This window comes from Cydia fagiglandana, chromosome 23 (genome assembly GCF_963556715.1).
Source record: "Cydia fagiglandana chromosome 23, ilCydFagi1.1, whole genome shotgun sequence".
NCBI classification, from domain to species: domain Eukaryota; kingdom Metazoa; phylum Arthropoda; class Insecta; order Lepidoptera; family Tortricidae; genus Cydia; species Cydia fagiglandana.
Window position 1 is genome coordinate 3,621,281 of NC_085954.1, and position 24,024 is coordinate 3,645,304.

Below are 24,024 nucleotides of genomic sequence, written 5' to 3' on the forward strand. Positions count from 1 at the left end.
AAAACCTACTTTACTGTTGTTATGGGGGACTTCAACGCAAAGTTGGGCAAGAGAAGCGGTGATGAGTTGAGAGTGGGGCAATTTGGGTATGGGCAGCGGAACCCCAGGGGTCAGAGGCTGGCCGACTTTCTGGAGAGAGAGGAACTCTTCGTGATGAACTCTTTCTTCCAGAAGCCGCCTCACAGGAAATGGACCTGGATGAGTCCTGACGGTGCCACGAGAAACGAGATAGACTTCATCATGACCGACAAGAAACGGATATTCAGCGATGTCTCTGTGATCAACAGGGTAAAGACCGGTAGTGATCACCGAATCGTAAGAGGCTCACTGAATATCAATATTAAACTTGAAAGGTCCAGCCTGATGAAGTCTACGCTCCGACCTAATCGAGCCCATGTTCAAGACCCCAAAAGCTTTCAACTCGAGCCCTCTAACCGCTTTGCTTGCCTAGAGAACTTGGCTTCAGTGGACGAAATCAACGACGGGCTAGTGGAAACTGTCCACATAGTAGGGTCTAAGTTTTTTAGACCCCGCCGTAAAGATAGACCTCAGAAATTGACCGAGCAAACCTTAAACCTCATGGCTGAACGACGCTCGCTACAGTTGCAGTCTCCCGATGATATATATAGATATTTGTGTGTGATAAACTGCAGATGTGTGGAATAAATATTGTGTAGAATCACTACTAGGTAGAATCAAGATTGTGTTGAAATAATGACTGTGAGGAATAACGCATGTGATAAACTGCAGATGTGTGGAATAAATATTGTGTAGAATCACTACTAGGTAGAATCAAGATTGTGTTGAAATAATGACTGTGAGGAATAACGCATGTGATAAACTGCAGATGTGTGGAATAAATATTGTGTAGAATCGCTACTAGGTAGAATCAAGACTGTGTTGAAATAATGACTGTGAAGAATAACGCTCGTGATAAACTTCAGCTGCGTGGAATTCATATTGTGTAGAATCGCGACTAGGTGGAAACAATAATGGCATAAACATCGCATAATCCGTTATTACTATTACCTATCTCTGCACTAACTATACGTATACTTTATAGAAAGACGAAAAAGAAGAAATCGCACTGACATATAAAGTTCAAAAGTTCCAAAATATCGTGAACACATTAAATATCTAGTTTAGAGTATCGGAGAACTGATTTAAAAGCAGTTTTTTTAGGCCATATCATATGCTGTTTTGGAGTTTTTTAAGTTATCTTTTTGACGTATCTGTGTAGGTACAGTCGGCATTAAAAGTAGCGGATCAGACTACACGTCAAAAATATCTACCATTCTCTAATAGCTTCACAAATCACTACACCTTATTAAACGAAGCCCCGCCGCGTCTGTTGGTGGGTATTTCTATTTAAAGTAGTAAAAAAATATTGTGTAAGAATGTGGAATTTTTATATTTTCTATTTATGATGATGATATCACGACCTTTCTCCGTTTTTACTGAGAATAAAAGTCCGCAAAATTTTTGATCCGTTTGGTTACCTACGGTATTCAATATAACCTTCTATGACCGTAACAAAACTGACAAAAAAATATTTGTATGATGGGACTAGTTTGCTTTGTACTTACTAACACTACTTGTTTTGTACTTATGGATCTACGGTTTTTAAATAAATAATAAATATAACAAAACGTAACAAATATAGGAGCCTCGGTAGAAAGTACCATTTGCACCATTTGGAGTTGAAACTCTCTAGGTCCATGGGGTCCCAGCGCGCACAAGTCATTCGCAGAAATCGCGAAGCGTCTGCCTGACGTAACTGGTGACCGAAGAGCTGGCGGCTACCTCGCACGACGTATCAGCATTGCGATGCAGCGAGGAAATGCCGCCAGCATCCTTGGTACAATGCCTCAAGGGCCTATTTTAGATTTAAGCTAGTTATTAATTTCTTTTAGTAATAGGTACCACTTTATATATCTTGTTAATAATAAATTGAAATTGTATTATTCCACGAGCTATCAAGTCGTAAGTTCGTGAAATATGTGCCTGCTCTTTATAAAAAAATAGATAATAATTCGAAAATTTAATTTCTGTCCAACTGTACATCGCGAATCGATCTAAATCGGGTTACAAAGTAATGAAGTTTCCGAACCGGCAATTATGCGGCCGAGTGTATCTTCACACTTTGACCTAATTTCTAACTCGACTGTACTGTTATACTTTCATATCGGAAGATGGCGGGCAGATACAATTTAGGGTTCCGTACTCAATAATTGGAATACATCAACCCTTATCTTGGAAAGTTAAAAATATCTGGGTTTTCTGAACTCGGAAATCACCGATATTCTTATGTTAAAGTTATGAAATGGAACTACCTAAAACCATTAAAAAAAAACTAAAATACAAACGACCGGACCATTTATTAATAAAATTAAGTTTGCTTAAAATGTAAAAATAAAATGTTATCGAGGTTTGAATGTCAGTTTTGTCCCTACTCACCCCATTATATGGTATAAAACTTAGCGAAGTTAAAGTATTCTACAATTCAGAAATAATACTTTTTGGAGCTTTTTAACCAAAAGGTTTAAAGAGAAGAAAAGAAGGAAAACATTAAAATTAAACCGAGAACTCTTCGTAAAATGAATTGTGGACATTTACAAAGACAAATCACTTCATTAATCATTTCCTTTCTTTACGTTTAATTAAGTTTTATAGCAAATTATCCTAAAGAATTCACCTTTTGTATGGAAACATAAAATTTTACCGCTACATTCACTGAAAGAATTTCCCGTGCCTTTTTATGCCAGCGATCATATTCTGAATATAAAAAGCCGACCCAACAACGGACCCTTACTAAATAATTGGACCCATTTCAAGGTTGATTTAATAAATCCTTCGCAGGTAGTCCCCTGTCAAGGCTATATAAATATAACCTACGGAACCCTATTAATTAGTTCTAACCTAATTAATAACCAAACATAGAAAACCGGCTGCCGAAAATGTAATAGAAAACTTACCTGTGTCACACAGAGATCCGTTTTTGAATGCACTAATTGGTTTTGATTGGTCGTTTCACAAGCGTAACGCTGATTGGTTTAAAAAGGCGGGTGGTCGAAATTTCGAATTTGGAACCGACGTGCGTTCCGTTCCGCGAACGAGAGGACTGTGCCGCGGCGGCGCGAAGTCTCAGTTGTTCCTTTCAACATTCACTCAGTTTTTGATCATCCAGTCAAACATGGCCTCTGGATTACTAACAATTGTATGCTTAACATAGTTCATCTTACACTGGTGGGTTGAGGTGAAATTATTATGTGCGGAATATAGCCAGGGTGGCTACGTCACGAGTTAAGGTAGGTTTAGTCGGGGCAGTTTTGACACAAATAATTTGTATTGCTAATGTTATAGGCAATAAAGCTGAGAATATTTTAACTTTATTAGTGTACTGACGCATATTTGTGATGTTTTCAGGTAAAATGTACAATATTGCGGGTTATTTCATTGCATTTATAACTAAGTAACGCTTTATAACCTGGGGTCTTAGGGTCCCTGAATTTATAAATAGATGGCTCACTAAAAATACCGATTTATGGTTGACCCCAAAAACCATCTTAATTCCTCTATTTTCACGGTACTTTTAGATACAGTCAGCCAAGCTATTGCACTCCTTGCTTAGCACTCTGGCTAGCTAGCTAAACAAATTTATATCCTCTAGCCGCCCAGAGACCTATAAGAAGGTCTCCTGTTCCATTCTAATTTGAACTTTGTGTTGACAAAATAAAATTTCATTTTGCTTGGCAAGGTTTGACGTATGGGCGGCTAGAGGATATGCTAAGTTTTGCTTTTGGCGGGATGACCTAGACACCTTTCTCAGCAACTGGCCAGAGCAGGCGCTATGTCGGGAGACGTGGAAGACAAGGGGAGAGGCCTTTGCCCAGCAGTGGGACACCTTAATAGGCTAGCAAAAAAAAAGTTTTGCTGACTGTATCTTCTGTCATTAATGATAATAATGAACCAATGGTATTTTGATTAATTCTGAATCTAAACACTTTTGACACGATTTCCGTCTTTAAAAAAAATATTTTTCTGTTTGGCCCGAGGGTTAACTGGTAGAGAATGCCTTCTGGCATTAAGTTCGCCTTTTGTCCAATTTTAATGTGCAATAAAGTTAAAATAAATAAATATTTGTAAAGACAATAAACGCTTCTTCTAAGTCTCGATTTTATGATATCATATTATGTTCGAAACTGAAACAACCCTTAAAGGGTTCTTATGAAGGCATTTTCCGACTTATAATTGATGTTACTTCGAAGTTTACGAAGATTTCTTTGGTAGAAGTATCTTTTTGTTTATTTTTAATTAGACTTGAGACTGTTTAAGAATTCCATTTTTAGTCAAACAACGTATTTAACATAAACGAAATGGAATAATTGTATTAAAACCATTAAGTAGGTAAAAGGATAAGATAAAGAAATACAATGATATCCCTACACCAGCGGTTCTCAATCTTTTTTTTTGACGGAACCCTTTTGGAAAGCGAAATACTTGATGGAACCCTACATTGTACATAAAATTTAACCTAACCCTACATAACATTTTTCGAGGCGACTAAAGCATAGTGTTCTAAATTCTTGCGGAACCCCTGCAGGGGTGTCGCGGAACCCTAGGATTCCGCGGAACACACTTAGAGAATGGCTACCCTACACCTTATAAAACAAAGCCCCCCGCCGCGTCTATCTGTTTGTGTATATGTATGTTTGTCCGCGATAAACTCAAAAATGAACGGATTTTCATGTGGTTTTAACCTATCAATAGAGTGATTCTTGAGGAAGGCTTAGATAATAATTTTTTAACCCGTGCGAAGCCGGGGCGAGTCGCTAGTATACAATAAGGTAGATATCCGAGTACTCTGCTGTCCCAGGTCCGACAAGAAATTGTAGAAAATTATACTGAGGGCGCCACTTCCTACGTAACTGTCACATTTTTGACGTAAAATGCTTAAACATGGCAACAATTTAGTATGGAAATTTTTGAAGTGAAAACTTCTTTAGCGGCGCTGAGCACTTTTTGAGGTGGGCAAAAATGATAAACTCGAAACAGCGTAACGCGTAACGCATAACGCCACGTTATTCACCAAAGTACATTAGTCATAACGAATCATAATCAGGTCAATTATTTAAAACTGGACTTTTATATTAAGCAATAAAGCTCAATGTTCTAATCTTGTACGGGCAGAAATACGAGGATCTTACAGTTACAATAACACCGACGCGTAACTTTATATCACTCCAATATAATTCAATAAATCTACATCTTGATGAAATCGCTAATAAAAGTGAACTCTAGTACTGGTGAATAAAACTCAAAATATCACGACCAAATATATTTAGATGCGAGGTCTCCAAGGTAACTTTACAATTTTTTAGTTCCATTTTATTTAATTTCTATTACTTTATGTCGCTCTATACACAAGGAATATATAGCGTAATTCGCCAGTAACTGGCCACTTTTAGTAACTGGCCGCCCTAAACTAAAAAAATGAATTCTATTCACCTATAAACAACTCTGTTTACTTTAGGGCGGCCAGTTACTGGCGAATTACCCTATACCGGGTGTGGCCTGTAATATGAGCAAAAAATTAAACTGTAGGCTGTACTCCTCATACTGACCAACATTTGTTCAGCGACTTTTAAAAATAACTTGTGGTTTGATTTTTAATACACTCTAAAGTTTATTCTAAGACGCAATGTATTGCGAATTTTGTTATGTTTAAGGCGTGACAAGCAACGTCAATCACAATGATATGGCGTGGCGATGGCGTCCATTGAAGATAATATTTATTTTGTATGAAAAATAGAGAGTCAAAATACTTCATAATTTTTAAAAGTTGTAGAACAAAAGTGTCACCGTTTGAGGAGTACAATCTATGTTTTAATTATTTGCTGTTACAGGCCACACCCGGTATATGCATACCTAAGATACAAGTAAATGTTTACTTAGTATAGGTATTGTTATCAAATTTCCATTAGAAACAGAAAATACACATTTGTATCGGTATTAAAGTTCTTAAATTGATCTTTACCTATTTTAACTTGAATCCATGAATTAACTAGTATTTAAGTATAAATTGTATACTTATCTTTGTATCGATCAAATTAGCATAAGTTTTAAATGAATGAAATATTATCTTATCTTATATCTCACATCAATAACACACTTTTGAATTTCGAATGCCTCATTAGTGACAGCGTAGGCTTTGTATAGCAATAAATCAATGGCGTCGACCAATCGCCGTTCCCACGTCAACGCCTGTCCCACCACAATCACATAGTTTAGTATATAACAAGCATTGAAGTATGCAAAATGAAAATCTTATAAGCTTGAGTGTGAACAAATGTCGTAATTGGGGACCTACGTTCGACATGTTGCCTCCCTGTCACACTTACGTGCGAATTTACAAGTGCGACAGAGAGGCAACAGGACAGGCCCTCTAAAGTAAGAGAGTTCATTAATAATGTGTGTAGATAAAGCAGTGTGTGGGACTCGCTTTCAGCTCGTTTTATAAACCCACATACTTAATCTGTTACACAATGATAGGCATTAAAACACGGGTTTTAATGCGTATCATTGTGTAACAGACACATAAACTGATTTTAAAGTTCGAATGCCGCAACAGTAACAGCGGAAGGCTTTGTAGCAATAAATCAATGCCGTCGACCAATCGCCGTTCTCGCGTCAACGCCTGTCCGACCACAATCGGAAATGGTTCAGTGTTTATAGAAATTTGTATTTAACAAGCATTAAATATATGAAAATCTTATAAGATTGAGTGTGAACAAATGTCGCAATTGAATTAAAATTTCTTTATTCCGAACATGGGGCCGATTTTTAAATTTCGATCTTTCGATTTCGTCACTCGAAAATCGGTGGAAAACTGCGAAATGCTAATTTCTGAAATACGAGCGATAGAAATTGGGAATCTAGTGGTATTGACCACTCGTTTTCAATTCTATTAGTAGAATTAAAATGCCTAGTAGTGGAGATATTATTGAACGAAATACACGAAATCGAGCGGTCGAATTTCAAAAATCGGCCCCCATGACGTCATATATTATATGTAGGTACAATAACTTAATCTAGAATTAGTATTACAACTCTAAAGACAAAGCAGTGTGTGGGACTCGCTTTCAGCTCGTTTAATAAACCCACGCCCATGTTTTAATGCCTATCATTATGTAACAGACACATAAACTAATATAAAAAGTTCGAATTCCACATCAGTAACTAAAATGCGGTTTCTATACGCATTAAAGAGAGTTCATAATATGTGTGTAAATAAAGCAGTGTGTGGGACTCGCTTTCAGCTCGTTTTATAAATCCACATACTTAATCTGTTACACAAAGATAGGCATTAAAACACGGGTTTTAATGCCTATCATTATGTAACAGACACATAAACTAATATTAAAGTTCGGCCGCATCAGTAACAGCGGAAGGGTTTGTAGCAATAAATCAATGCAGTCGACCAATCACCGTTCTCGCGTCAACGCCTATCCAACCACAATCGGTAACCATCGCAATGGGTTCCGTATTTAAACAAGACCGAAGTGATCCCATAAGTGTTCCGTAAACAAAGTTTTGTACGGAACACTAAAAAAAGGCACATGATTTTGTATGTAACAGGCATTATTTAGAGCATTTTAGGATTCCGTACCCAAAGGGTAAAAACGGGAGGTAATTACTAAGACTCCTCTGTCCGTCTGTCCGTGTGTCTGTCACCAGGCTGTACTCTGAACCGAGCTAGTTACAGTTGAAATTTTCACAGATGATGTATTTCTCTTGCCGCTATACAACAAATAAAAAGTACGGAACCCTCAGTGAGCGAGTCCAACTAGCACTTGTCCAGTTTTTATTTTAGTCTTCGAATTATACAACGGATGGTTACTGTAGCAGCTTTACTGTTGCATCAGTACCCGCTTGCGTACGCGTTTGCGTTAAGTGTCATTTCGTACGGGATTATGAGTTTCCAAAACGTCCCGCCTGGCGCGCTGTTCAAAATCCCATACAAAAATAGACATAAACGCAAACGCGAACGCACGTCACGCTATCGAATGAAATTTACACTAGAGGTTCAGATCATATTCATAACCTCTTATTACAATCAGAATACGCCTCCAGTACGGATATTATGGTCGTTCTTGTCTACGTGACAGCGTGATAAAACGGTGCCCGTCACTTTCTATCCCACGGTGTTAAAAAGTGACGGTTAATTTATCACGTTGATAATTGTATCGTAATTGTATTGTATCAAAAGAGAACTAATTGATATCTAAACTATAACGTATCTAGAATGGATCTAGTACGTGTCGTCTCTTGTGAATATCTTGAAGTTCGAATACGGCAGGTAGTATACAAGTAAACTATGCAGTTAATGTTGAATGCGGGCAGATAGGCATCCGATACGGATAGTGCCCGCACGGATCCAATCAGCGGGTCACTCGGATAGGTAACCTATATTCACTTCTCACCTACGAGATACGTTACAGAGGTAGTGCATAGTCGCTAGGTTTTAAGACGAAACAGGAGCTGAGTTTTAAATATTTTAGGTAAATATACCCGTCTTGCTAACGGAAGCGGCTCCTAAAACTAGTGCGATAAGGACAAGGCGAAAAATCCTGCATAAAATCTCAAAAATCGAGGTTTCGTACGCCTCTGTTTCCTCCTCCAAAACTTAACCAATCGTAACTAAATTTGAAAATCTAAATAATTATGAAATTATCTGTGTCGGACCGTTTTGCTTTTTTGGCAGTTTTTAATACTACGCCTCTCATTGCGGCATAGTCAATGAGGCCATTTTGGCCATTTTTGAAGGGCTCTAGCGCCTTAAAAAACAAAAATATCAAAAAGGCAAAACGGTCCGACACAGATATTGACAATTTTAATCTATGTTGAAAAAATCATTGCTCTAGCATCAAAACCCACGGAGGAAACAGTCGAGTACGTTTGTATGGAGAAATGACCACTCCTGTTGGCTCTTAGCAGTTAGCAGTAAGGCGGAATTACAATCTACTAGTGACAGCATGCAAAATTTTACGCGGCGATACAGACTGTACAGCTGATACGAAGAATTTTAGACTCGCTGTTCCATTTGTGCCCAAAAATTACACGCACTAATAGCACATAAAAAAGAATTTTCTAAATCGGTCCAGTAATGACGGAGATGAATAAGTTTTTGGCAAAAATTTCTTTTTTGGTACAAGCTTTTATCGCCGACTGTACTTTTCTTTCCACGGGCAACTAATACTCATCGAGACAATTCTAAAAAACCCCTAACACAATTAGGTTTCGCTGTTTTATCACAGAGTTCCTATGGCCACCTCCGGTCTCCATCATCAGATCAGCTCGATGACACCATAATATTGCATTGTCACCCGACTTACGTATGCAAAATTTCAGCTCAATCGGAAACCAGGAAGTGGATCAAATTTAACTTGCAAGATTTGATTAACACAGACAGATAACGGTCAGGTGAAACTAAATAAAAGCTTGTAAAAATTAACAAAAAATAAAATAAATAAATAATATTCTGAAAATAATTTGTTCTAATACGTCTCATAGCTCATAGTGTTATCAGAGATGTTCGAAATTTGGCTAACTTGATACATTATGAATTATCTTTCCTTTGTAACGCACCATCAAAGTCTGCCAAGAATACGAACAGAATATCGAAGACAGCTAAAGCGGTGATATTAAAAACGTGCTCGCCACAATGGTAGCGGAAACGATAGCTTTCTGGCCGCATCGGTATCGAGCGACCACGCTTCACTGCGCCCTACCTTTCAGTACCTGTTAACATTTAGTTTCTAATGGAAAATTTAATTGTTTCAAAGGCAGCAGTCATGAAATCAACTAAGGAAAGGATTTTTTTAACACAATAGGTATTTATTTTTGTTTGTAGGTACTTTATCCCAATTTTTCGTCTGTAATATTTAGATTTCATTTTTTTTTTTTTTTATTATGCATGGGTTTACTCATGGCCACAGACTAGCCGAGGCGTAGACGTGGCCTACGATGGAGCGAGCTCGCCCAGAAGGTGCCTGTTCACTCTTGATTTGAAGGTTGCCGGGTTATAAGAGCACGGAAATATAGACGCCGGCAAGGAATTCCACTCCTTGGCAGTGCGCATAAGGAAAGTAGAAGCAAAGCGCTTCGTGCGAATTGGCGGAATATCTACCAAGTAAGGAAGTAAGTTCAATTCAATTCTTTATTTCATGAACAATACAGTATTGTGTTTGAAAAGTTTTTACATGCTAACTTACATTAGGTAGTCATACAGTATACGGCCCCGACACTATCATGGATACTGACATTACTTTGACGGAATGACGTTTTTAGTGATAGTGTAGGGAGTGGCATGAAGGAATGACGGCAAGTAATGAAGTTTATTTTAATAATTTCCGTCAAAATTGGAGTTATGTCAAAGTAATGATACTAGAAATGACATTATACTGACAGTGAATTGGTTAGAATGATGGAATCAGAAATGACAGAAAGAATGATGGACGATAATGAAGTTATTAAACATTTTTAATGTTTTTGAAGAAATGTCAAAATAATGACATTATACTGATAGTGAGTGGAGCGCATCACTCTAATCCCTCATTCCGTCATTTAAAGTACTTTAGAAGAAGGTTTTATACTAACAAGAGTCATTACTGGCATTTAAATCAATAAGTGAAGTATACCTACTCTATTATCATTGCTCTAAAGTTTATTTTCACTTGACTCTTAAGAAAAAAGGAAAACATGCAGAATACGATGCACAAAGAAAATCTCTGTCCCTTTCTAAAAGTTTCCATACATGAAATAAAAATTAAAAACCTTTTATTTTATGTTGTTTACAACAATTTAATTATATTTTTATCGGGAAACGCGAAAATCTAAATTTAGTTATCTGCCTCTTTATCGTTCGAATATGCAAAAGTGAGAATGATGATGATGAAAAGTGATAGAGAGGTTAGATAACGAAATTTCGTGTTTCGCGGTAGACCCCCAGCTTGTGATGGATTGTGGTAGTGGCGCCCCCTACGTAGAGTTTCGAGTAATATTCCCTATTCAGGGAAATAGAATAATATTACGCAATACTCTGCGTAGGGGGCGCCTCTAGCACATACTGAGGGCTTACCGCGTAATTTCGTTTTCTGCCTCTTTAGCACTCTTGCGTATTCGAGCGTTAGAGACTGATAAAGAAATTTCGATTTTCGCATTTCGAAGTAGACCCTCTGAATTTGCTAGTGGATCCTACGCCGACTTTTGCGTAATATTCCCTTTTGCGTTTTATTTCGTGCATGGAGTTCAATATATTTTTTTAAATATGGTCAACATCCCTATTTTGTATATTCTGTATATGGCCTTATATAATAACATGTTGTAAGTATGCATCTATCCTATATATGTAAACTCTCTGGTTTATGGCATTATGTATTTATAAACGCGTTACTGGCCTGAATTAGCTATGAATAGTTTTGATCTTCTCGTTTTGGTCTTTATCTCTCATTTTGACTTATGTATTTGTAAGAAGGATAAAACATATTAACTAAATCAGGCCTGTAAAGCTTAAAAAGTTTTATGACTAATTGAGAATGAATAGTAGAGTGTGTAGTGTTTATGGTTGAATGTTCCATATAAGACTATCCCGTTCGAACTTGCTTTATGACGGACTCTTTTTTTATACCTCCTTACTTCGAACCTCCACAGATATTGTTTTTACTAAACGTCAAGTCAACCGCAGAAACCCTGACTAGTTTTAATCAGCAAAATCCTAACCACTTTTTTAATAATTAATATAATTATGTACAAGTATTAGTATTTCGGATACCCCAAAACCCTGTGTCTTAAAGTGGGCTATAATGGTTTGTACAAAATAAAACGAAAGAACATGTACATTAAATTACAATGAAACAACACAATAAATTGAATATAAACCAATCCAGTACTTACGGTGCACGGAAATCTCAACGCTACGACTACACATAATTTCGTCGGCTAGAAGACTGGCGTCAACTAACAAACAAGTTGTTGTGTTGCTGTTTGCGAGCGAGAAAATTCGAATATTGGCGAGAACTTTTAAATTTTATCAGTGTTTTAAGCTGTTATTTTATATTTTAGCGCTTTGATTCACTTTACCGGATCCAAGACCGGATCCGGTGAATTTTGCCGGATTCGGTATCTTGAAAAATGTGCCGGATCCGGCCGGATTACCGGATCCGCCGGACCGGATTGCAATCCCTACATATCAGGTACCTTTTTTCTTAACCAAACACGTATACATTCTTACATAACAGAAGAATCCAGTAGGTACAGTCAGCGTCGTATAGTAGGTGGCATCCAAAGTATTCAAATAGTTCGGTACACCATATAATAGGTATGTTTGGCGTACCGAACTATTTGAATAGGTACTTTGGATGCTACCTACTATATGATGCTGATTGTACGTACTTTAAGAATAGTTTGATTCCCGGTTCGTGGTAAGAATAAAAAAAAATATTTGGATACATTTTTTAACTACCAATCTTTCACACAGTCATGGCGCACGCACGCACGAAAAGGTTGAAACAAATAAATATTCTTTTTAATTAACTATTTCTTCTTCTGCATTTTTCTGGCTCATCAGGCATAGAGTTGCCACAGTACATAGTATAATTACGACAGGTTAGAAATATTTGAATCGATGATTGAATAATGTCTTGGTTTTGTGTTCTTCAAAACGTACACTACAACATAACTAAGAACGGTTAGGAAAATAATAACTTAAAATTCCCCGTGAAAGGTAATGATGAAAATACTGATAGAAATACTGATAAGTGTGTGGGGAGATTTAGGAATGTCATGACCTGAATGGACCAAACGCTGGAGCGTCATGAAATTTCATGTCATTGCTAATGATAGTGTCGGGGCCGTAACAGTATAATATATTATATTAGGAACATCAACTAAAAAAAAAAAAATACAAAACGTCACTAAAATGTCATTGAAGACTCCTTAATCAGCCTAAAGTCCGTCTAAGCTAACTATGCATCAATTGGAACGGAACAAAGCGGCAGTGTGGCAGTGTCATAAACACCAGATTTAAAAAAAATTAGACATTAATGATTTATTAGTGCATACAAACTTAATATACATAGGTACTTAAAAAAACATAAATAACTAAGTAACCGACAAAACTTAAACTAAATCTAAAAATAAATAAAACTAAACTTAAAATAAATGATTACAAAATATCCCCCTGCGGCATGTTGCCCTAGATGCTGGCAGCATTTCCTCGCTGTATCGCAATTGATTACTTTGCCACACTTTGACATTGCAATGTCATGCAGAGTTAGGCTGGTTCCAAATGTAAAAATATAGCGCGTAGTAGTTTTGCATATAAAGGGTGAGTACTATTAAATTGTCGCTAACATATTCCGTTTTTTTTTCTAGACTCTCAACCTTTTTGGTAAAACTTATTATATATATCAAAATTAGAATGTATTGGCATCTTTTATTCTTAAAAAAAAACATTCACTTGTATTTGTCTTTCAAGATGTCGTCAAAAGAAAAAAGCGTGCGCGATTTAATTTTGCAAAAATTTACTATGAATCCCTATATATCTACTTTGGAACTTGCAAAATCGTGCAATACAACTCGGAGAACAGTGCAAAGGACCATAAAAAAGCTAAAACGAGGTAAAACTACTGAAAGAAAGCAGCGAGAGGGTCATCCGACAAGAAAACGGAACAAAAAGTTGGAATCAAAGGTGTGTAAGCTGTTTGATCAAAATCCGGCTATTTCGTCCCGAGATGTGTCCAAAAAAGTTGGAACAAGCCAAAGCAATGTACAAAAAATAAAAAAAAACTGCGGTATTGTTACATACAAAAAACAAAAAGCTCCGAAAAGAACGGTTGATCAGTATAATCGAGCAGTTCGACGTTCTAGATTATTGTACGCCTTGTTTGTTCAAAATACAGCAGGTTGCTTAATCATTGATGACGAAACGTATGTAAAGGCTGATTTCAATTCAATACCAGGCAATCAATTGTAAGATTCATTAAAATTACTAATTATTAGAAACAGATGAAATAAAGAGTTGAATAATCATTGGTAATCTATAATTTAATAAATTTAAAAGTAACGTGATTGATAGTTGACCTTTGTAAATAGAAGGTAGTTGGAAGAAAGAATAAAAGACGACTGGCATGGCGGTTAACGGGCATTCGGTTACGGGCAGAGGTGAAGGGAGGACGATTGTGAAGTAAGGTGATTGGAGATTGAACTGTAACGGAATATTGTGATCAAGAAATATATTGTTGTTATGAAAGAAGGAATTTTTATTATACATCAGAAGTGGTAAGTACCTACAAGTCACTATGGTATTCCTGAATGTATTATATTATGTAGGTATTAATATTAGAACTGATCGAGTTAAATCTTAATTACCCAATTAATTTGTTACAATAATAACAGTGGTGTAAAATTATTATAATTATATACCTATACATATATTAGTAACACTTATATTGGTTGTTGTTTTGTTGAAATTAATTATCATTTCATATTTCCTATGTTAGGGAGTTTATGTTTAACGGGCGCTTAGAAACAAAGACACCGTTAATTTTATCAAGAACAAAATAATTGGGTAAACCCATTTCGGCCTATTCGTTCACTCGAGAGCAATTATACTGCAAGTTTTCTCTTCAAGACCAACAGTTAGGTTTTTTTTAGTGTTTGCTGTAATGCCTATCCATAATATAATTAAAGCATTCATTACATCGCGGGTAGCGTGAAACCTTTGGAACAGGGACCGTATAACCGGTTTTATTAAATACCTGTATATAAACTGTCAAACGAATACCGGTTAAAATGTTATACCTATATTCGAATTAGAGGTATTGCTGTCATTCCGTTTTTGTCTTTATCGCTAAACTACACTAATTGACATAATGAAATACCGGTATTCATTAATACCTCAATAATAACAGGTATTCAGTATACCGGTAATGGTTATCGTATTTAATACCGGTATTCATTGCACTTGATCAAGAGTAACCAAAAACTTTGCGACAAGAGGTTAAAGTTTTTGTTAAGTCCTCATGCTAATATTGATCGCTGTTCAAGCGAAATATTTCATAATTTATGAGCGTAGCAAGTGGTTCGAAATTGCGACCGTTTCAAAGCACGAGGTTAATGAATGAATTAGTGAAAAGAATTAACCCCAGAAAACATTTCCATATGAAATATGAGCGCCGCGCCGGCGCGCCGCCGCCGCCATCAAAATTTTCGCACCGCCGCCGCCGCCAAAATTTTCGCGTCGCCGCTGCCGACACTGCGCTATCGCCGTGGCATCGGCGTGACCTTGTTAGATACTAGAGTCTGTCTAAGCTAACTTTGCACCGATTTGAACAGAACAAAGTGAGGGAGTGTTATTATAATATAAACGTCATATTTTCATAGAAATTTGACATTAACGATGTAAATATCATCGTTCATCGTTCACACGTTGTCGTTGCAAATGCTATGCAGATTAGTTTGATCGGGAATTTATTGCTTTTATATAAGGTGCTAACAAATTAGGTACCGATATTTTAAGAGATGGTACTTTATTATATAAAAACAATTAACTTTAAATAGAAATCAAGAAAACTTTTCATATCATATTTTTGTTTTATTTACCGAACAAAAAAATTAATTAGAATTATTTTTAAAAATTTAATTAAAAATAATCATTACGTGCATTTAACCACATAAAGAAAAAATACATAGAGTGCTCATGCTCACTCCATACATCAGTTTTGGTACCAAAAATACTATTCTTTTCGTAGTCAACATCTAGTATCGAGTAACGGAATTATCAGTACTGCTACTTGACAATAGATGTTGCACCGACCGAAATGTCTAATGCTCAACAACTTTCAGCGAATATTAAACAAGGATTAACTGGAACTTATTTTCAACTCCTTCTGCTTTAATATTAGTTGTAAATAGTTGTTCAATACAATTTTCGTGAGTCGCGACATTTGAGACATCTAGTATCAAGTAGCGGTACTGATAATCCCGCTACTCGATGCTAAATGTCAACTACGAAAATAATAGTCTTTTTGGTACCAAAACTGATGTACGGAGTGAGCACTCTATGCTTACTATATTTGTCTATGATTTAACTGACAAGATGTTTAACACCTTCTGTTTTGTCAACAATTGTTTGTGTTAAATGTCATTATCATCAACGTGTCATTTCATTTATCAACGTGAAGTGGCCAGTTAAAAAGAGGACTCATTTAATTATCTCATTAACAGGGTGTTTTTACGTAGCAAATTTGTTTTCCAATTTTCTCAAAAAAACATAAAACCTAAATGTTTCATACTTAAATATATTCCAGGAGTCGAGTATTATCAGCTGTAAAAATATTGGTAGCTAATTTGTTAGCACCTTATATTAAGTTCGGATATATAAATTTTTTGGCTAATATATATTAGACTGCATGCTTTCTCTTGTCTATGCTTAAGCTAAACATGTGGCAGTAGTTAGCGATTCGGTGGCCAGGCAATGTCAATGAATAAGAAATTGGTGATATGGAGCCTAACCTACTACGTCTATTCCAGAACATATCCTCAACAATTGCATGTAAAGGTATGAGCACGATAGTTGAAGTCACGCACACAACAACAAAATCATGTAATGACAGTGAGATTTTGAAATTAATATTCTTTTTAGGGTTCCGTATTTCGTACCAATATCAAGTTGATATCAACTGTAAAAAAGTTTCTTGAAGGTTTTTTTTATAGGCTTTTAATATCGTACGTTTAAGTCGCATTCACTCATTGATTCATTCATACTATTTTTGCGATTAGTAGGTACTCTGTGCGAGCAGTGTGTGTAATCATTCACCTCTCCTGGCGATACGTACATAACCCTAAATAACTATTATATTTGACTATAGCTACCCGCACTGACTTCGCACGGATAACACAAAACCTTAACAAATTGTACACCTAAACTAAAGCTTCCTCAAAAATCTTTCTATTGATAGCTGAAATCCGCATGAAAATCAGTTGAGTAGGTTTTGAGTTCATCGTGAACATACATTCATATAGTTACAGACAGACGCGGCGGGGGACTTTGTTTTATAAGGTGTAGTGAATTAGTGATAGAGTCTGGCTAACCAAAAATTGTTGACAGATATTTCGTTGTTGTATCACCAATTGTCTATAATTTAAAAAAAAGCTAAAAGTCAGTTGTCAATTTATGTCATTCATTCAAATTGTTTGCGGTTTATAATGGATTTATTTGAAATAATATTAATAATTTCTATACTGAGTGACTAACTGACTATAGTGAGGTTCGCTAACTATTATTTAAGCTCGTAAATAATTACGACAATGTGCGAAGTCGACGTGTAGCGTTGTATAACGAAAAACTGCAATGTTTACAACTCCTAACCAAATATAAATAAATTAGGAGGTTGGTGCTCTATAAATATTTTGATACTTTAAGTATTAGTTCTAACATTTGCGTATTACTTTGATTAAGTACGTGAATTTATTAATGCCTGAATCTCATAAATATGACAAGTGTACAAAGAAACGGATTAACTAAAAGTTCTGAAAAATTTCTATAAAATCTAAATATTGGAACGTAAACATTAGGTGTTTGTCGTTGACTGTACTTTAAATAGTGGTAGAAATTATGTGAGCTGACTTTGAGTGCACGTAAACGTTTATTTAACTTATTTCCTTAGGTACCTTACTTGTACACAGAATATCATAAATATTGTCGAGTATCAAAACTATAATTCTTACTACACAAAGTGTGACCAGCCCAAAATTTTTTGAATTTCCCGCCAAAAATTTAGGTAAAATTTCAGTAGCCAGACTCTAGATTCAATTAACAGTAACCTCACAATATAAAGATGTTCATTGTGCTGCTTATCTACAGTTCATGGCATGAAAAACTTTTTTCCTACCATAATTCAATAAATAATCCTTGAAATTAAAAGGCTTGAATTATCTTCGCATAAACCAAGTTTTCAAGGCTACGCCGCCGATTCGCCGCCACCGCCAACCAATTTTGACCGGCGAACCGTCGCCGGCTAAATGCCTATCGGGCGGCGCTAGACGTGCGCGCCGGTCGAAAATAATTGGGCAACGGCGCGCCACCTAAAAATCCACGGCGGCGGCGTGGAATTTTTCAACTTTTCAATATTAAGACGTATAATGAAAAGTCATGCTTAACCCTTAAATCGACAAGGGAAAAAAAAATCTTAAAAACTGTGTTAGTATCATTTTTTTGGTGTTATTATCTTATTAGGTACTAGCTGTGCCCGCGGCTCCGCCCGCGTGGAATTCGGTCTGTGTCAGTAAGCGGCTTATTTCTAAGCCTAATTTCTCTCCCTGTCCCCTGAAGGCGGAACTTTGACAGATGGATATGCTAGAGGATTGTAGTCCAGATAAAATATTTTACAATTAGGTACCACTAAATAAAACTACACTCCAAAATCAATAGTTTTTTCGCTCTTATTCAAATTATACACGTGATTTATACGACAGAGTAGTAGATGTACCTATATCGGACGATACAGTAAGGTATACGCGCGCGAGCGAAAGCGAAGCGGCCTGCCTGGCTAGAGCGCCACCCACTCACCGTGGTCTTCTTCAGACTCCTGAAGAAGTTCACGTGCCCCTTATAACCTCAATGCGTTGCGAGACTTACGCGAATGATTCGATTTTTTTCGGGAAGGCATGGTAATGCGTATAAAATGCGAGTCCCAAATCGTTTCGCTCCGCAAACAATCAGTGCCGGATTAGGATATTTTGATGCCCTAAGCATTTCTAGACCATGGTGCCCCCTCTCCCTAGGGTCATCGAGATTACATTGAGTTTTTTTGGTAAGATGAGTGACGTTCATTGCCGCATTACAGGCTGAGAATGGAAATCAGTCACATAATTGTATCACGAAAATTAACAGTGCTGCAGCAGTAACGTTGCAAGTGCAACAGAGTAATGCTGTTGCAGTCGTTATATATTAGAAAGTTATTAATAACGCAAGCGAAGCGAGCGCGAAATTTTTTCGATATAAAAACGCAATTTGATAGACAGTTGTAGATTTTTACTTTTAGTATGGAAATCAGTCACATAATTTTATCACGATAATTGACAGTACTGCAGCAATAACGTTGCAACAGAGTAATGCTACTACAGTCGCCGTCCGAATGTCACCTTTATCATGTTATTGAAAACGCGAGCGAAGCGAGCGCGAAAATTTTTCAATAAAGAAAAACGCAATTTGACTTAGAAAGTTATTGAAAGCGCGAGCGAAGTGAGCGCGAAAATTGTTCGATATAAAAACGCAATTTGATAGACAGTTGTACATTTCTACTTTTAGTATGGAAATCAGTCACTTCATTTTATCACAAAAATTGACAGTGCTGCAGCAGTAACGTGGCAATAGAGTAATGCTACTGCAGTCGCCATCCGAATGTCACTTTAATCATGTTATTGAAAACGCGAGAGAAGCGAGCGCGAAAATTTTCGATAAAAAAAAACGCAATTCGACTTAGAAAGTCATTGAAAGCGCGAGCGAAGCGAGCGCGAAAATTATTCGATATAAAACGCAATTTGACAGACAGTTGAAGTACATTTTTACTTTAAGTATGGAAATCAGTCACATAATTTTATCGCGAAAATTGACAGTGCTGCAGCAGTAACGTTACAACAGAGTAAAGTTGCTGCAGTCGCCACCCGAATGTCACCTTTATTACATCTTATAATATAAAATTTTTTACGAAAATTTTTAGATATATAAAACGCAATTTGATAGATAGTTGTACATTTTTACTTTTAGTCCCAACCAGGCGCGAATCCAGGATTTCATACAGAGAAGGGATGGGACAGTTTTCTATCAGCCTAGCTTCGCATGGGGCTCAATATTTAAGGGTCTCAGCGAGGTTGGTTTCATACAGAAAAAATGCAAGAAAGCAGAGAGCTTGTAATTGACCAAGTGAATGTGAAGTGTGAGCAAGGCAGAAGGCTCAGCTGCGAAAGAGGAAAGCTTGGATTTGGATCCACGCTCAAGTGTAATTAAGGCAGAAGATCAACTTTGCCATAAGGCCGAAGACCTCGCATAAGACCTTACGCCGAACTGCAAAAGAGTGGCTTGAAATCGAATCTATGCATGTAATCACGACTCTTCTACTGCTCGCTCTGTGGCTTCACTCGAAAGCGCTACTTGATAGGATGCTTTTAGTTTTCCGCTTTCAGTGGGCCCCTTATAACACTTTGACAGTTAGGTCTCAGGATCGCGGCTAAGGAGCAACTCGACTTGGACGACAAATCTGGCGTGCAAGAGAGCAAAATTCGCTATAAAATCGGTAACCTATGTCGAAAAAATCGGCTGGCCGCAAGCCCGAAAGCAAGATTTTTTTCCATGACTTTAAGGGCCTCCGCGTAAGGTCAAATCGAATGCCTACATTGGATATGTTCTTTCGTACCCTCACTCTCTTACTTGATCCCTACGACCCTTCGTTATTAGATGGGTAATTGTACACGTATAAAAGTTTCATGTACCTAGGTACCTACTCCACGACGAATGCAATGCTGATGCAGCCTGCGCGTTTTTTTGCCTATGATGGTTAGTTTTGGTGCCCCCTAGACCCACGTCTAGGGGGCCCTAAGCAAGTGCTTATTTTGCTTAAAAGGGTTTACCTTTATTTTGCCGTTAATTTTTCTGCAGATTTTTGTTTCACAGAAAATGTTTCAAGTAATTTCAAATCGCAAAATAATCTTTTATAATAAAAATTCCTTCTTTCATAACAACAATATATTTCTTGATCACAATATTCCGTTACAGTTCAATCTCCAATCACCTTACTTCACAATCGTCCTCCCTTCACCTCTGCCCGTAACCGAATGCCCGTTAACCGCCATGCCAGTCGTCTTATTCTTTCTTCAAACTACCTTCTATTTACAAAGGTCAACTATCAATAACGTTACTATTAAATTTATTAAATTATAGATTGCCAACGATTACTCAACTCTTTATTTTATTAAATCTGTTTCGAATAATTAGTAATTTTAATGAATCTTACACTCGCCCATCCTGACATTGTGCATGTCCTCATGCACAGTCATACTAATCGCGTCTGTCATCTAATCTTACACTCGGCATGTCAAATCATCGGGCATTCAGTAAGAACATTATTAATGCTTCATTACCCATTTAATACAATTTCTTTCTTTGTCTGTCTATATAATTTTTTTTTTTATTATTTATTGAATTCATCTAGGTATATCTTCACATTATTATTTCAAATCCAACAAATATATCCATCTAGATATATAAGTTTTTTATTAATGTTACACATACTACTACATAATATAAAGTACTTATTTTTTTTTTAAACAAATCATCACTACATATAAAGTACATTACTTAACATATTAGGTTGCTTTTTTTTTCATTATATCTCTTGTTTTTTTTTGTTTTTTTTTTATCACTCTCATGACACAAACGTGTCTCACAACATACCATTTTTTTAATCAAATTTTATATGTAGCACATTATTCCTCTTGTTTTTTGATTCCATATTTTCTCCATTCCATTCCATTTTTCATTCCATTTTTTTTGTGCTACTTACTGAATCACTCTCATGACACAAACGTGTCTCACAACATAACATCCTCTATTTCCGTCTTTTTTTCTTTCATCGTTACCATATATCCGTTCCTCCATCCATAGCAAATTACCAATTCAATAATTCAATAATCCAATAATCCAACAATCCAACAATCCAACAATCCAACAATCCAACAATCCAACAATCCAACAATCCAACAATCCAACAATCCAACAATCCAACAATCCAACAATCCAACAATCCAACAATCCAACAATCCAACAATCCAACAATCCAACAATCCAACAATCCAACAAACCAACAATCCAACAATCCAACAATCCAACAATCCAATAATAAAATAATCCAATAATCCAATAAACCAATAATCCAATAATCCACTAATCCAATAATCCAATAATCCAATAATCCAATAATCCAATAATCCAATAATCCAATAATCCAATAATCCAATAATCCAATAATCCAACAATCCAATAATCCAATAATCCAATAACTCAATGATCTAATAATTCAATGATCCAATAACTCAATTATCCAATAACTCAATAATCCAACAACTCAATAATCCAATAACTCAATAATCCAATAACTCAATAATTCAATAACTCAATAAGCCAATAACTAAATAATCCAATAACTCAATAATCCAATAACTCAATAATCCAATAACTCAATAATCCAATAACTCAACTCAATAATCCAATAACTCAACTCAATAATCCAATAACTCAACTCAATAATCCAATAACTCAACTCAATAATCCAATAACTCAACTCAATAATCCAATAACTCAATAATCCAATAACTCAATAATCCAATAACTCAATAATCCAATAACTCATTAATCCAATAACTCATCTCAATAATCAAATAACTCAACTCAATAATCCAATACCTCAACTCAATAATCCAATAACTCAGCTCAATAATCCAATAACTCAACTCAATAATCCAATAACTCAACTCAATAATCCAATAACTCAACTCAATAATCCAATAACTCAACTCAATAATCCAATAACTCAACTCAATAATCCAATAACTCAACTCAATAATCCAATAACTCAACTAAATAATCCAATAACTCAACTAAATAATTAAATAACTCAACTCAATAATCCAATAACTCAACTCAATAATCCAATAACTCAACTCAATAATCCAATAACTCAACTCAATAATCCAATTAACTCAACTCAATAATCCAATAACTCAACTTAATAACCCAATAACTCAACTCAGTAACCCAATAACTCAACTCAATAACCCAATAACTCAACTCATAATTCAATAACTCAACTCAATAATCCAATAACTCAACTCAATAATCCAATAACTCAATTCAATAATCCAATAAATCAACTCCATAATCCAATAACTCAACTCAATAATTCAATAACTCAACTCAATAATCCAATATCTCAACTCAATAATCCAATAACTCAACTCAATAATCCAATAACTCAACTCAATAATCCAATAACTCAACTCAATAATCCAATAACTCAACTCAATAATCCAATAACTCAACTCAATAGTCCAATAACTCAACTCAATGATCCAATAACTCAACTCAATAATCCAATAACTCAACTCAATAATCCAATAACTCAACTCAATAATCCAATAACTCAACTCAATAACCCAATAACTCAACTCAATAACCCAATAAACTCAACTCAATAATCCAATAAACTCAACTCAATAACCCAATAACTCAACTCAATAGCCCAATAAACTCAACTCAATAATCCAATAAACTCAACTCAATAATCCAATAAACTCAACTCAATAATCCAATAAACTCAACTCAATAATCCAATAAACTCGACTCAATAATCCAATAACTTGATAATCCAATAACTCGATAATGCAATAACTCGATAATCCAATAACTCGATAATCCAATAACTCGATAATCCAATAACTCGATAATCCAATAACTCGATAATCCAATAACTCGATAATCCAATAACGCGATAATCCAATAACTCGATAATCCAATAACTCGATAATCCAATAACTCAACTTAATAACCCAATAACTCAACTCGTTAACCCAATAACTCAACTCAATAACCCAATAACTCAACTCATAATTCAATAACTCAACTCAATAATCCAATAACTCAACTCAATAATCCAATAACTCAACTCAATAATCCAATAACTCAACTCAATAGCCCAATAACTCAACTCAATAACCCAATAAACTCAACTCAATAATCCAATAAACTCAACTCAATAATCCAATAACTCAACTCAATAACCCAATAACTCAACTCAATAGCCCAATAAACTCAACTCAATAATCCAATAAACTCAACTCAATAATCCAATAAACTCAACTCAATAATCCAATAAACTCAACTCAATAATCCAATAAACTCGACTCAAT

At 35.8% G+C, this 24,024-nt stretch overlaps 1 protein-coding gene across 3 annotated transcripts in view; it reads right to left on the reverse strand.

Annotated features, from left to right (window-relative positions):
- Positions 1-24,024, reverse strand: part of LOC134675908 (uncharacterized) — a 369,748-nt gene that overhangs the window by 223,424 nt on the left and 122,300 nt on the right. The window contains exon 1 of one of the 3 annotated variants that reach the window (XM_063534250.1): positions 2,976-3,133. The exons of the other annotated variants lie outside the window; for them this stretch is intronic. The gene's annotated coding sequence lies outside the window, so the exon portion shown is untranslated. Of the gene's footprint in view, positions 1-2,975; positions 3,134-24,024 lie in introns of those variants that run through there. 3 annotated transcript variants of the gene reach the window in all.